This window comes from Zea mays, chromosome 4 (assembly GCF_902167145.1).
Source record: "Zea mays cultivar B73 chromosome 4, Zm-B73-REFERENCE-NAM-5.0, whole genome shotgun sequence".
Classification (NCBI taxonomy): domain Eukaryota; kingdom Viridiplantae; phylum Streptophyta; class Magnoliopsida; order Poales; family Poaceae; genus Zea; species Zea mays.
The window spans coordinates 182676082-182689825 of NC_050099.1; positions in this window are offsets into that span (position 1 = coordinate 182676082).

The window sequence follows — 13744 nt, forward strand, 5'->3', positions numbered from 1 at the left end:
TGGACCATGTTTTTCGACGGGTCACTGATGAAAACAGGGACAGGCGTGGGCCTGCTCTTCATCTCGCCCCTCGGGAAGCACCTCCGCTACGTGCTGCGCCTCCATTTCCCGGCGTCCAACAATGTGGCTGAGTACGAGGCTCTGGTTAATGAGTTGCGCATCGCCATCGAGCTAGGGGTCTGACGCCTCGACGCTCGTGGCGACTCGCAGCTTGTCATCGACCAAGTCATGAAGAACTCCCACTGTCGTGACCCGAAGATGGAAGCCTACTGCGATGAGGTTCGACGCCTGGAAGACAAGTTCTACGGGCTCGAGCTCAACCACGTCGCCCGACGATACAACGAGACTGCGGACGAGCTGGCTAAGATAGCCTCGGGGCGAACAACGGTTCCCCCGGACGTCTTCTCCCGAGACCTACATCAACCCTCAGTCAAGACCGACGACACGCCCGAGCCCGAGAAGGCCTCAGCTCAGCCCGAGGCACCCTCGGCCCTCGAGGGTGAGGCACTGCGCGTCGAGGAAGAGCAGAGCGGGGTCACGCCTAATCGAAACTAGCAGACCCCATACCTGCAATATCTCCACCGAGGAGAGCTGCCCCTCGACCGAGCCGAAGCTCGGCGATTGGCACGGCGCGCCAAGTCGTTCGTCTTGCTGGGGGACGGGAAGGAGCTCTACCACCGCAGCCCCTCAGGCATCCTCCAGCGATGCATATCCATCGCCGAAGGTTAGGAGCTCTTACAAGAAATACACTCGGGGGATTGCGGTCATCACGCAGCGCCTCGAGCCCTTGTTGGAAACGCCTTCCGACAAGGTTTCTACTGGTCGACCGCAGTGGCCGACACCACTAGAATTGTCCGCACCTGCCAAGGGTGTCAATTCTATGCAAGGCAGACCCACCTGCCTGCTCAGGCTCTACAGACGATACCCATCACCTGGCCGTTTGTTGTGTGGGGTCTGGACCTCGTTGGTCCCTTGCAGAAGGCACCCGGAGGCTACACACACCTGCTGGTCGCCATCGACAAATTCTCCAAGTGGATCGAGGTCCGATCCCTAAACAACATCAGGTCCGAACAGGTGGTGGCGTTCTTCACCAACATCATCCATCGCTTTGGGGTCCCGAACTCCATCATCACCGACAACGGCACCCAGTTAACCGACAGAAAGTTCCTGGACTTCTGCGAGGATCACCAGATACGGGTGGACTGGGCCACCGTGGCTCACCCCATGACGAATGGGCAAGTAGAACGTGCCAACGGCATGATTCTACAAGGACTCAAGCCGAGGATCTACAATGACCTCAACAAGTTTGGCAGGCGATGGATGAACTCCCTTCGATGGTCTGGAGTCTGAGGACAACGCCGAGCCGAGCCACGGGCTTCACACCGTTCTTTCTAGTCTATGGGGTCGAGGCCATCTTGCCCACAGACTTAGAATACGGTTCCCCGAGGGCGAGGGCCTACGACGACCAAAGCAATCGAGCAAACCGAGAAGACTCACTGGACCGGCTGGAAGAGGCTCGGGACATGGCCTTACTACACTTGGCACGGTATCAGCAGTCCCTGCGATGCTACCACGACCGAGGGGTTCGGTTCCGAGACCTCTAGGTGGGCGACTTGGTGCTTCGGCTGTGACAAGACGCCCGAGGGTGGCACAAGCTTACGCCTCCCTGGGAAGGGTCGTTCATCATCGCCAAGGTTCTGAAGCCCGAGACATACAAGCTGGCCAACAGTCAAGGCGAGATCTACAACAACGCTTGGAACATCCGACAGCTACGTCGCTTCTACCCTTAAGATGCTTTCAAGTCGTTTGTACACCTCGTCCACACACAAATTCTAACCATCAAGGAAGGGTCAGCCTTGCCTCGGCAAAGCCCGACCCTCCCTCGGGGTCTAGAAGGGGGGGAACCCCCTCTGCGTCAAAATTTTCCTCGAAAAAAGTCTTCCATCAAAAAGACTTTCGCGTCTCCCGGCTATATCAGTAACAGGACCCCAAGAAACGAATAAGGGTGCATGTAAGTGGCAAGGCCGACCGAGCAAAGGGACTCCTACGCCTACCACGAAAAATGACTCTTACTTGGGCAAGCTACCCTGCTACTGACGAACGGGTCCGGATACGCAAAACGGAAGGAAAAAACACAACCTTATATTACGATAATAAGGTGTTCGGGCCTCGGCGGCCGCAAAAGACACATATGCATTCAAAGAAAACTGCTCCGGCAGAATCAGGCGTCGCCCGGAGAAGGAGCCGCGCCCTCGGCTTCGTCCCCACCCTCGGCAAGATCCACCCCGGCCTCGGATGACGGCGCAAGCGGGAGGATCTCTGCCTCGAAGGTGGTTGCCAGCACCGCGCTTGGGCCCGCGGCGGCCGCGTCGAGCCTCTGGACTTCGGTCAGGGCGGCTTCATCTTCGTCGGGGAGGCAATATCCCTCGCCGACCCGCTCCAGATCCACGTCATAGTGGGAAGCGAGCACGGCGAAGGCCCGCCTGACGCCGTGATGCAGCGCCTCACGGAGTCTGCCACGCGCGTGGTCACCCAAGGCCTGCAGGCGACTTTGAGGGGAACTTCCCGAGGGGACGTCGTCAAAGCCAAAGACCCGACAGAAGGCCGAGATGGCCTCGGACATGGCCGCGTGGTCGGCCTCCCTCTGCTCGGCCACCTGAGCAAGCGCCTTGGCGGACTTATCAAGGGCAGACTCGAGCTCTGCGAACAGCCAAAGCGGAAGACTTCAAACACGAGTTGAGGAACGAAGCCGAATCGAAATCTTAAAACAGCCAAGACATACCTTCGGCTCGGGCACGCTGCACGCTGCTCTGAGGATGCGGCTTGGGCCACGGCTAGGTCTGCTGCAAGGGCTCCGGTCCGAGCAGATGCCTCGGCTAACTGGACTCCAAGAGCCTCAGCCTGGCTTTCGACCTCGGCGACCCGGCCCCGAGATTGGTCCCGCTCGCCGGTGACCTGGTCAAGCTCCGACTGCTGCCGCTGCGCCTCTGCGCGTGCCGCTGCTGCCTCTGCTCCCAGATCGGCACAGAGCAACCGAAGGTCTGCCACCTCAGCGCTCTGTTGGGAGAGGTGCGCGGTAGCCCTGGCAAGCGTGGTCCTCAAGGACCGCAGCGAACCCCAGACATCGACCTCGCGGCGGATGAACGACGACTTGGCGACGCTCAGATCCGTCAGATCCTGAGGGAAGGAAGTGGGGCGTCATAAAGAGCGCCTTAATCACGTGAAAGGTATGCCTGAAATCATTACCTGGAGGATCTTGGGAACGTCCCTGCAAAGGACCTCCAAGGTCGACCGGAGCGACCCCACCGTTGCCTCGGCACACTCACGAAGCCCGTCCCAAGACTGCTCCTCTCGCTCGTCGTCAAGAACAAAGATGGGATCTGAGGCCCCATGGGTTCGGAACTGAAGCAACTGGCGCCGCCCGTCGGAACTGCGCCGCGCAGGGACAAGGCTGCCGCTCGACGGGACGGGTCGCGGTTCCGCGCCCCCCTCGTCCGAGGCACCAAGTAGCGACGCCTCGGCCATCTCAGCATCGGCGGCGACGGGTGGCTCCACGGCCAGAACGGCAACGACCTCGGCAGCAGCCGGCGCCACCGCCGGCAGCATGTCAGGTGGGCCCGAGGCCACAGGCGCGCCGGCAGCCTCCCCCAGCACGACAGCCGCCTCGATAGAGGAGTCAGCCTCGGGAGCTCGCCCCACGGCAACTGGTGCCACCTGAGCCCCCCGCTGTGGGGCGTCTTGCGAGGAGGTCAGCTGGCCGGCGAGGCCCGGCGCGACACTAGTTGCAGAAGCCGACGCCGTCTTGAGGACCTTTCGAGGAGCCAGACCGGTCGAACCGTGCCTCCGCTTGCTAAGGAGAAAAGGAAATCAGGATTGGGACATACGAAGGAGGAGCCAGGACGAAGATATCCTAAGATACTTACCCACTCCGAGCCATGATCAATCGTGCCTGTGGGGAGGTCTCTTGAACCTCGATCCTCGAGGGTACCACCGAGGTCTGCCCCGCTGCCGGCTTCGGTACCGTCCTCGCCTTGGGCGCCCGAGGCACCCGAGGGACGGACTGCCCAGAAGCAACCACAACGACCCGAGGATCGCCCTCCTGCGCGGTCGGCATGGACGACGGTTCTCGGGGAACAGGCAGCTCGGCCTGACTCCCCGGGGTCACCTCAACTACCTCGGCCAAGGGGTCAAGTACCCCCTCGGTCTGCCCCCGCTCTTCGGACCGGGACCCCGACATCCCGGCCCCGGATACCGACGGCACCAGCCCGCTCAGGGGCAGGCTTGATGACCCCTGGCCCAGCCTCAGATCCGGGCTGAGGCCGAGGCAGGCAGCCATATCGTCGTCTTCATCATCGTCTTCATCGTCATCGTCGTCGTCGTCAGGCGTCTCCAGCGACGGCTCCCTCGGGAGCCCATCCCTCTCCTGCCGACGATGGAGCCTTTCCAAGGCGTCCTGAGCCCGCGTCCGCTCGCGGGCCCGAGCCTTCTTCGCGTCCTTCTTCTCCTTCCTCTTCTCCGCGGCAACCCTCCGCGCAGCTCGGTCCACCGCGTCCTCCAGGACTGGTGGCAGGGAAGGCTTGTGATGCCCTACCTCCTGGAGACAGACGAAAAGTCTCGGCTGTGAGAACCAAGGGCAATCCGACGCAAGAAGAAATAAGGAGCGGACACTCACCAGGGACACACACCCGCGGTCGGGACGCATCAAGAGCTGGGAGAGGGCGCCGGCGTCCGGCTTCCCCAACGTGCCGGCTACCCGCCTGTGGAGGTCGTCGACGGGAAGGGGATCCGAGGACATCCGCAAACCCTCCAAGCCGACCTCCGGCGTCATCTCCCAAAGCGGCAGCCGCCGCTCTGTCAAAGGGAGCACCCTCCGGCGATGAATGGCAGCAACCACCCCCGCGGCGGTGAGCCCTTTTCCTCGCAACTCCTCCAAGGCCTTCAAAAGGGGCTGGAGATTCTTCTGTCTGTCGCGCGGGGTCCCATAGCGCCAGTTCTCGGCGGCGGCGGTCACCACTCGTTGAGAAAACGATGGGAGCCTCCCGTCGTCATTCCGGAGATAAAACCACCGGCGCTGCCACCCTTTGTTCGAAGACGTGAGGATGGCAGGGATGTACTGCAGCGCCCGCGCTTGCCTCAGCTGGAGGATGCAGCCACTGGCCCGCACCGCCATGCGAACCCTTCTTTCCCCCGTCGGCGAGGCAAAAAGCTCCGCGGAGAAAAGATGGGTCCACAGGTCCTAGTGGGGGGCAATCCCCAAGTATCCTTCACAAACCACCGCAAAGATGGCGGCCTACGAGATGGAGTTGGGACTAAGGTTGTACAGCTCCACCCCGTAGACGTGCAAAATCGCCCGCATAAAACGGCTCGTCGGCACTCCGAACCCCCGCTCGTGAAAGGAGACGAAGCTCACCACATACCCCGGCGGCGGGGATGGGGCGGCTCCACTCGAGGGGGCCATCCACTCCGGCTGCGAGTCACCGGAGAGAGGGCGAAGTAAACCATTAGCAACAAGGGCCTCCAGGTCATCCGCTGTGACGGTGGAGAAAGGCCACGGGTCGCGCGGCGAAACAATGGTCACCCGGTTAGCCATCACTAAGCAGAAGAGGTGGCGGCGGAGAGGAAGAGGTGCGCGGTTTCCTTTCTCTGGCAATTCCCTCAGGTTGCGAAAACCTAAGTGGGAGGCGAGCACCAGAGTAGAAAACCGCCACCGGTCCCTCTCTCGAATATATGAAGGCCTAGGCAAGACCCGTTCAACACTTCGCCCGAACCCGCCGTGAGATTCAAAACTCAACGCGAGACGCCTGTTCCTCGAACGGCTCGCGCACGCGCAACGGCTGCCCCGCGAACCACTCGTCCTGTCGCATTAACTCTGCGGCAGGACAGGCGGCGCCTTTGGCAAGCGAAGCAGGTGACGCTTCGCTTCCGCCATAATGACCGCGTCCAAAAAGGTGTGCCATGTCATTCAATTTCGTATCCTTTTCCTTTTCCTCTTTCTCTCTCTTACAACAGGGACCGGGAAAGGGGATACTCCGAAAGGGATCCTTCTCCGCGAAGGAAGCGGGCCCCGAGCCCCCCTACTGATCAGAGGTTCGAAGGCTGGCCCCTCGGAAGGGTTCAACGGTCGCCTCAAAGCACTCGGGCTCCGCGCCCACTACTGGTCAGAGGTTCGAAGACCGGCCCCTCGAAAGGGTTCAACGGCCGCCTCAGGCCACTCGAGCTCCGCGCCCACTACTGATCAGGGGTTCGTAGGCTGGCCCCCAAAGGGTTCGACAGCCGCCTTAGATGCAGAGCGAGGGATGACCCTGGGTACGTTCGATACATAACCAAGGCTCGGGCTACGCTCCCGAGGTACCCTAGGACATTTTCGAGACCAACGGGAACGATCTTGTAACGGAATCCCACCAGAGGGAGGCATCGAGCCCTCGGACCCCGTCAAAAGGGGACCGGGTCCGGCAAATCACCCGTAGGTACTTTTGGAGCGCGCCTCCGGGCCACTAGCCGACCCCTAACGAATGGGGCACGGGCGTCCACTTGGATTACCCGTTAGCAACTCACTGGAGACACCATGTTCGGCGCCCTCCGAGGGCAACATGGCGCTTTCCCCCCTCCTCCTTGCGGAAAGGCGACGTAGGGGCATATGTAAAAAAGTCGAGTCTGTCCTTGACCATCCTCTCGCTCTGTGTGAAGGCTCGGGGGCTGCTCTCGCAAACCCGGCTCCGGCCAAACCGTTGACAACGTCAACATACCAGCCCGAGAACTTGGGACTCGACTGTGCACCCGGGCTATGGCCAGTTCGCATGAGGGAACAACCAGACCGGCCGAAGCATTACGAAACGTACTAAGACCTCGAAGGAGTCAAACTACTCCTCCGAGGCCTCGGGGGCTACACCCGGCGGGTGCGCTCGCGCGCACCCACCGGAACGAAACGCAACCGAGAAAGGCTGGTCCCCTTGCAAAAAAGTGCGACAAAAGCCTCCAAGCGAGTATCAACACTCCCTTCGAGGCTCGGGGGCTACTGTCGGGGACCATAATTAGGGGTACCCCCAAGACTTCTAATCTCAGCTGGTAACCCCCATCAGCACTAAGCTGCAAAGGCCTGATGGGTGTGATTAAGTCAAGGCTCGGTCCACTCAAGGGACACGATCTCGCCTCGCCCGAGCCCAGCCTCGGGCAAGGGCAGCCAACCCCGGAGGATTCACGTCTCGCCCGAGGACCCCCTCAAGCGACGGATACACCTTCGGCTCGCCCGAGGCCCAGTCTTCGCCAAGAAGAAACCTTGGCCAGATCGCCACGCCAACCGACCGTATCGCAGGAGCATTTAATGCAAAGGTGGCCTGACACCTTATCCTGACGCACGCCCTTCAGTCGACAGAGCCGAAGTGACCGCAGTCACTTCGCCGCTCCACTGACCAGCCTGACAAGAAGACAGCGCCGCCTGCGTCGCTCCGACTGTTGTGCCACTCGACAGAGTGAGGCTGACAGCGGCCAAGTCCGGCCTCGGGCGCCATAGGAAACTCCGCCTCGCCCGACCCCAGGGCTCGGACTCGGGCTCGGCCCCGGAAGACGACGAACTCTGCCTCGCCCAACCCCAGGGCTCGGACTCGGGCTCGGCCCCAGAAGATGACGAACTCCGCCTCGCCCGACCCCAGGGCTCAGACTCGGGCTCGGCCCCGGAAGACGATGAACTCCGCCTCGCCCGACCCCAGGGCTCGGACTCGGGCTCGGCCCCGGAAGACGACGAACTCTGCCCCGCCTCGCCCGACCCCAGGGCTCGGACTCGGGCTCGGCCCCGGAAGACGACGAACTCCGCCTCGCCCGACCCCAGGGCTCGGACTCGGGCTCGGCCTCGGAAGACGACGATCTCCGCCTCGCCCGACCCCAGGGCTCGGACTCGGGCTCGGCCCCGGAAGACGACGAACTCCGCCTCGCCCAACCCCAGGGCTCAGACTCAGCCTTGGCCTCGAACGACGGTTTCCGCCTCGCCCGACCCGAGGTTCGGACTCGACCTCGACCTCGGAAGACAGACTCGACCTCGACCTCAGAGGAGCCTCTGTCTCGCCCGACCAAGGGCTCGGACCGACCATGTCACAAGAGGGTCCATCATTATCCTACCCCTAGCTAGCTCAGGATACGGGGAACAAGACCGGCGTCCCATCTGGCTCGCCCCGGTAAACAAATAATGATGGTGCCCCGCGTGCTCCGTAACGACGGCGGCTCTCAGCCCCTTACGGAAGCAAGGAGACGTCAGCAAGGACTCGACAGCCTCGACAGCTGTCCTTCCGCAAGGCTCCAGCGCTCCTTCGACGGCCACGACATCACATGAACAGGGTGCCAAAACCTCTCCGGCTGCCACGACGGCATGTACTTAGGGCGCTAGCTCCTCTCTGCTAGACATGTTAGCACACTGCTACATCTCCTATTGTACACCTGGGCCCTCTCCTTACGCCTATAAAAGGAAGGCCCAGGGCACTCGTACGAGAAGGTTGGCCGCGAGGGAGGACGGGACGGCGCGTGCAGGCCTCTCGCCCCCTCCCACGCGGACGCTTGTAACCCCCTACTGCAAGCGCACCCGACCTGGGCGCAGGACAAACACGAAGGCCGCGGGTTTCCCCTTTACGCCTGTCTCCTTGTTTCCCCCCTCAATGCTCCGTCTCGCGCCGACCCATCTGGGCTGGGGCACGTGGCAACAATTTACTCGTCGGTTCAGGGACCCCCCCGGTGTCGAAACGCCGACAGTATCCGTATCCTGGAGGCGTAGGAGTCCCTCGGCTCGGTCGGCCTTGCCGTTTAAGGTTCCTCTCGTCGTTTTTAGGATCCAGTTATCGATATAGTCGTTTCGGTAGAAAACTTTTCCGAGGAAAATTTTGACGCAGAGGGGGTTCCCCCCTTCTAGCCCCCAAGGGAGGGTCAGGCTTTGCCGAGGCAAGGCTGATCCTTCCTTGATGGTTAGACTTTATTTATATATGTAAAGAAAGCGAGATACATGAACAACTTGAAACACTTTAAGGGTAAAAGCGACGTAGCTGTTCGATGTTCCAAGCGTTGCTGTAGACATCGCCTTGATCGTTGGCCAGCTTGTATGTCCCGGGCTTCAAGATTTTGGCGATGATGAACGGCCCTTCCCAGGGAGGAGTGAGCTTGTGGCGCCCTCGGGCGTCTTGTCGCAGCCAAAGTACCAAGTCTCCCACATGGAATCCTTGGGGCCGAATCCTTCGGGCGTGGTAGCGTCGTAGAGACTGCTGATACCGCGCCGAGTGTAGTAAGGCTACGTCCCGAGCCTCTTCCAGCTGGTCTAATGAATCCTCTTGGCTGGTCTGGTTGTTTTGGTCGTCGTATGCCTTTGTCCTCGGGGAACCGTATTCCAAGTCCGTGGGTAAGATGGCATCGGCCCCATAGACTAGGAAAAACGGCGAGAAGCCCGTGGCCCGGCTCGGCGTCGTCCTCAGACTCCAAACCACCGAGGGTAGTTCTTTTATCCACCGCTTGCTAAACTTGTTGAGGTCATTGTAGATCCTCGGTTTTAGTCCCTGCAAAATCATGCCATTGGCGCGCTCCACCTGTCCATTTGTCATTGGGTGAGCTACGGCGGCCCAGTCCACACGGATGTGGTGGCCTTCGCGGAAGTCCAGGAACTTCTTTCCAGTGAACTTCGTGCCATTGTCGGTGATGATGGAGTTTGGGACCCCAAAGCGATGGATGATATTTGTAAAGAACACCACCTGCTCGGACCTGATGCTGGTTAAGGGTCGGACTTCGATCCACTTGGAGAATTTGTCGATGGCGACCAGCAGGTGTGTGAAGCCCCCGGGTGCCTTCTGCAAGGGACCGACGAGGTCTAGACCCCATACGGCAAACGCCCAAGTGATAGGTATTGTCTGTAGGGCCTGAGCGGGCAGGTGCACCTGTCTCGTGTAGAATTGACACCCTCGGTAGGAGCGCACAATCCTAGTGGCGTCGGCCACCGCGGTCGGCCAGTAGAACCCTTATCGGAAAGCGTTACCTACGAGGGCTCGAGGTGCTGCATGGTGACCGCAAGCCCCCGAGTGTATTTCCTGTAACAGCTCTTGTCCTTGGGCGACGGATATGCATCGTTGGAGAATGCCTGAGGGGTTGCGGTGGTATAACTCTTTTTCATCACCCAGTAAAACGAATGACTTGGCGCGCCGAGCCAGTCGCCGAGCTTCGGCCTTGTCGAGGGGCAGCTCTACTCGGAGGAGATATTCCAGGTACGGGGTCTGCCAGTTTAGGTTTGGCGTAACCCCATGCTGCACTCTCTCGACGTGCAGGGCCTCACCCTCGGCGGCCGAGGGTACCTCGGGCTGGGCCGAGGTCCCCTCAGGTTCGGGCGCGTCGTCGAGTTTGATGGATGGTTCATATATGTCCCTGGAGAAGACGTTCGGGGGAACCGATGTCCGCCCTGAGGCTATTTTAGCCAGCTCATCCGCAGTCTCGTTGTACCGTCGAGCAACATGGTTGAGTTCCAGCCCGTAGAACTTATCTTCCAAGCGCCGAACTTCGTCGCAGTAGGCCTCCATTTTTCGATCGTGGCAGTAGGAGTTCTTCATGACTTGGTCAATAACGAGCTGCGAGTCGCCACGAGCGTCGAGGCGCCGAACCCCTAGCTCGACGGTGATGCGCAACCCATTAACTAAAGCCTCATACTCAGCCACGTTGTTTGACGTCGGAAAATGGAGGTGTATCACGTAGCGCACATGTTTCCCGAGGGGTGAGATGAAGAGCAAGTCAGCACCTGCTCCGGTTTTCATAAGTGACCCATCGAAGTACATGGTCCAAAGTTTGGCCTAGATTGGAGCTGTCAGCAATTGGGTGTCGACCCATTCAGCCAGGAAGTCTGCCAAGACTTGGGATTTTATGGCCTTCCGAGGAGCGAATGAAAGTTTTTCGCCCATGAGTTCCACTGCCCATTTTGCTATCCTACCCAAGGCCTCTCGGCACTGGATGATCTCTCCCAGGGGGAAGGATGACACCACAGTCACCGAATGAGACTCGAAGTAGTGTCGCAGCTTTCGCCGTGTTAGAATCACTGCGTACAGTAGCTTCTAGATTTGCGGGTAGCGGATTTTGGTCTCGGATAGCACCTCGCTGATGAAGTAGATCAGCCTCTGGATGAGCAGTGCATGCCCTTCTTCTTGTCTCTCGACTACGACCGTGGCGCTGACCACCTGAGTGGTTGCGGCTACGTAAATCAAGAGGGCTTCTCCCGCAGCGGGGGGCACCAAGATGGGTGCATTAGTAAGGAGTGCCTTTAAGTTTCCGAGGGCTTCTTCGGCCTTGGGAGTCCAAGTGAAGCGCTCGACCTTCCTTAAGAGGCGATACAAGGGCAATCCTTTCTCACCAAGGTGCGAGATGAAGCGGCTCAGAGCCGCAAGGCATCCCATGACCCTTTGTACTCCCTTTAAATCTTTGATAGGTCCCATGTTGGTGATGGCTGCAATTTTCTCCGGGTTGGCCTCGATGCCTCGTTCGGAGACGATGAACCCTAGGAGCATGCCTTGGGGGACTCCGAAGACACACTTCTCAGGATTGAGTTTTACGCCCCTCACTCTTAGACACCTGAATGTTATCTCAAGGTCAGAGAGGAGGTCGGAGGCTTTCCTTGTTTTGACAACGATGTCATCGTTGTAAGCCTCGACCGTTCTGCCGATGTGTTTTCCAAACACATGGTTCATGCACCTTTGGTATGTTGCACCTACATTCCTCAAGCCAAATGGCATAGTAGTATAACAATACATGCCAAAAGGTGTGAAAGTCGTGAGCTGGTCGAATTCTTTCATCTTGATTTGGTGATAGCCTGAATAGGCATCGAGGAAAGACAGGGTTTCGCACCCAGCAGTGGAGTCCACAATTTGATCGATGCGAGGCAGAGGGTAGGGAACCTTTGGACATGCTTTATTTAACCCAGTGTAGTCTACGCACATCCTCCATTTCCCACCTTTTTTCTTTACAAGCACAAGGTTAGCTAACCATTCTGGATGGAATACCTCTTTGATGAACCCTACAGCCATTAGCTTGTGGACCTCCTCGCCTATGGCTCTGCGCTTTTCTTCATCAAAACGGCGCAGGTGCTGCTTCACGGGTCGAGCACCAGCTCGGATGTCCAGTGAGTGCTTGGCGACATCCCTCGGTATGTCGGGCATGTCCGAGGGACTCCATGCAAAAATTTCGGCGTTTGCACAGAGAAAGTCGATGAGCACTGCTTCTTATTTGGGGTCGAGCTCGGAGCCGATCCTGACTTTCTTTTCGGCATCGTTGCTGGGGTCGAGAGGGACGGACTTAATCGCCTCAGCTGGTTCGAAGTTGCCGGCGTGCCGCTTCGTGTCGGGCGCCTCTTTAGAGAGGCAATCCAGGTCGGCGATGAGGGCTTCGGCGTACTCCACACATTCCACGTCGCACTCGTAAGCGTGACGGTATGTGGAACTGACGGTGATGGTTCCCCTAGGGCCTGGCATCTTGAGCTTGAGGTACGTGTAGTTGGGGACGACCATGAACTTGGCGTAGCACGGTCTTCCCAGCACCGCGTGATAGGTCCCTCGGAACCCGACCACCTCGAAAGTGAGGGTTTCCTTTCGGAAGTTGGAGGGAGTTTCGAAGCAGACGGGCAAATCAAGTTGCCCAAGGGGCAGGACATGCTTGCCAGGGACAATCCCATGGAAAGGTGCTGCGCCGACCTGGATCGTGGACAGATCGACCCCCAAGAGCCCTAGGGTCTCGGCGTAGATGATGTTGAGGCTGCTGCCCCCGTCCATGAGGATCTTGGTGAGCCTAGCGTTGCCGATGACGGGGTCGACGACAAGCGGGTACCTTCTTGGGCTCGGTACGCAGTCGGGGTGGTCGCCTTGGTCGAAGGTAATGGGTTTGTCGGACCAGTCTAGGTAGACTGGCGTTGCTACCTTCACCGAGTAGACCTCCCGGCGCTCCTGCTTGCGGTGTCGAGCCGAGGCATTCGCCACTTGCCCACCGTAGATCATGAAGCAGTTGTGGACCTCCGGGAACTCATCTTCCTTATTGCCCCCCTTCTTGTTGTTGCCTTGGTCCTTGCCACCTTCTGCCGAGGGTCCAGCCTTATTGAAGTAACGCCGGAGCATGTCGCACTCTTCAAGGGTGTGCTTGACGGGACCCCTATGATAGGGGCACGACTCCTTGAGCATCTTGTCGAACATGTTGGCCCCCCTTGGGAGGCTTCTGAGGATTCCTATGCTCGACAGCAGCGACGAGATCCGCGTTAACAACGTCGCGTTTTGCTTGCGCCTTCTTCCTGGTCTTCTTCTTCGTGCCACGCTGGACGGACGCCTCGGGGACGTCCTCCTTCTGTCTTCCCTGAGGCTGCTTGTCCTTCTGGAAGATGGCTTCGATCGCCTCCTGACTAGAGGCGAACTTGGTAGTTATGTCCATCAATTCGCTCGCCTTGGTGGGTGTCTTGCGTCCCAGTTTGCTCACCAGGTCCCGGCAAGTGGTGCCGACGAGGAATGCCTCGATGACGTCCGAGTCGGTGATGTTGGGCAACTCGGTGCACTGCTTGGAAAACCGCCGGATGTACTCTCACAGGGATTCCCCTGGCTGCTGGCGGCAGCTCCGGAGATCCCACGAGTTCCCAGGGCGCACGTACGTACCTTGGAAATTTCCAGCGAAGGCCTTGACTAGGTCGTCCCAGCCGAAGATCTGCGCTAGAGGCAGATGCTCCAGCCAGGCCCGGGCAGCGTCGGAGAGGAAAAGGGGGAGGTTG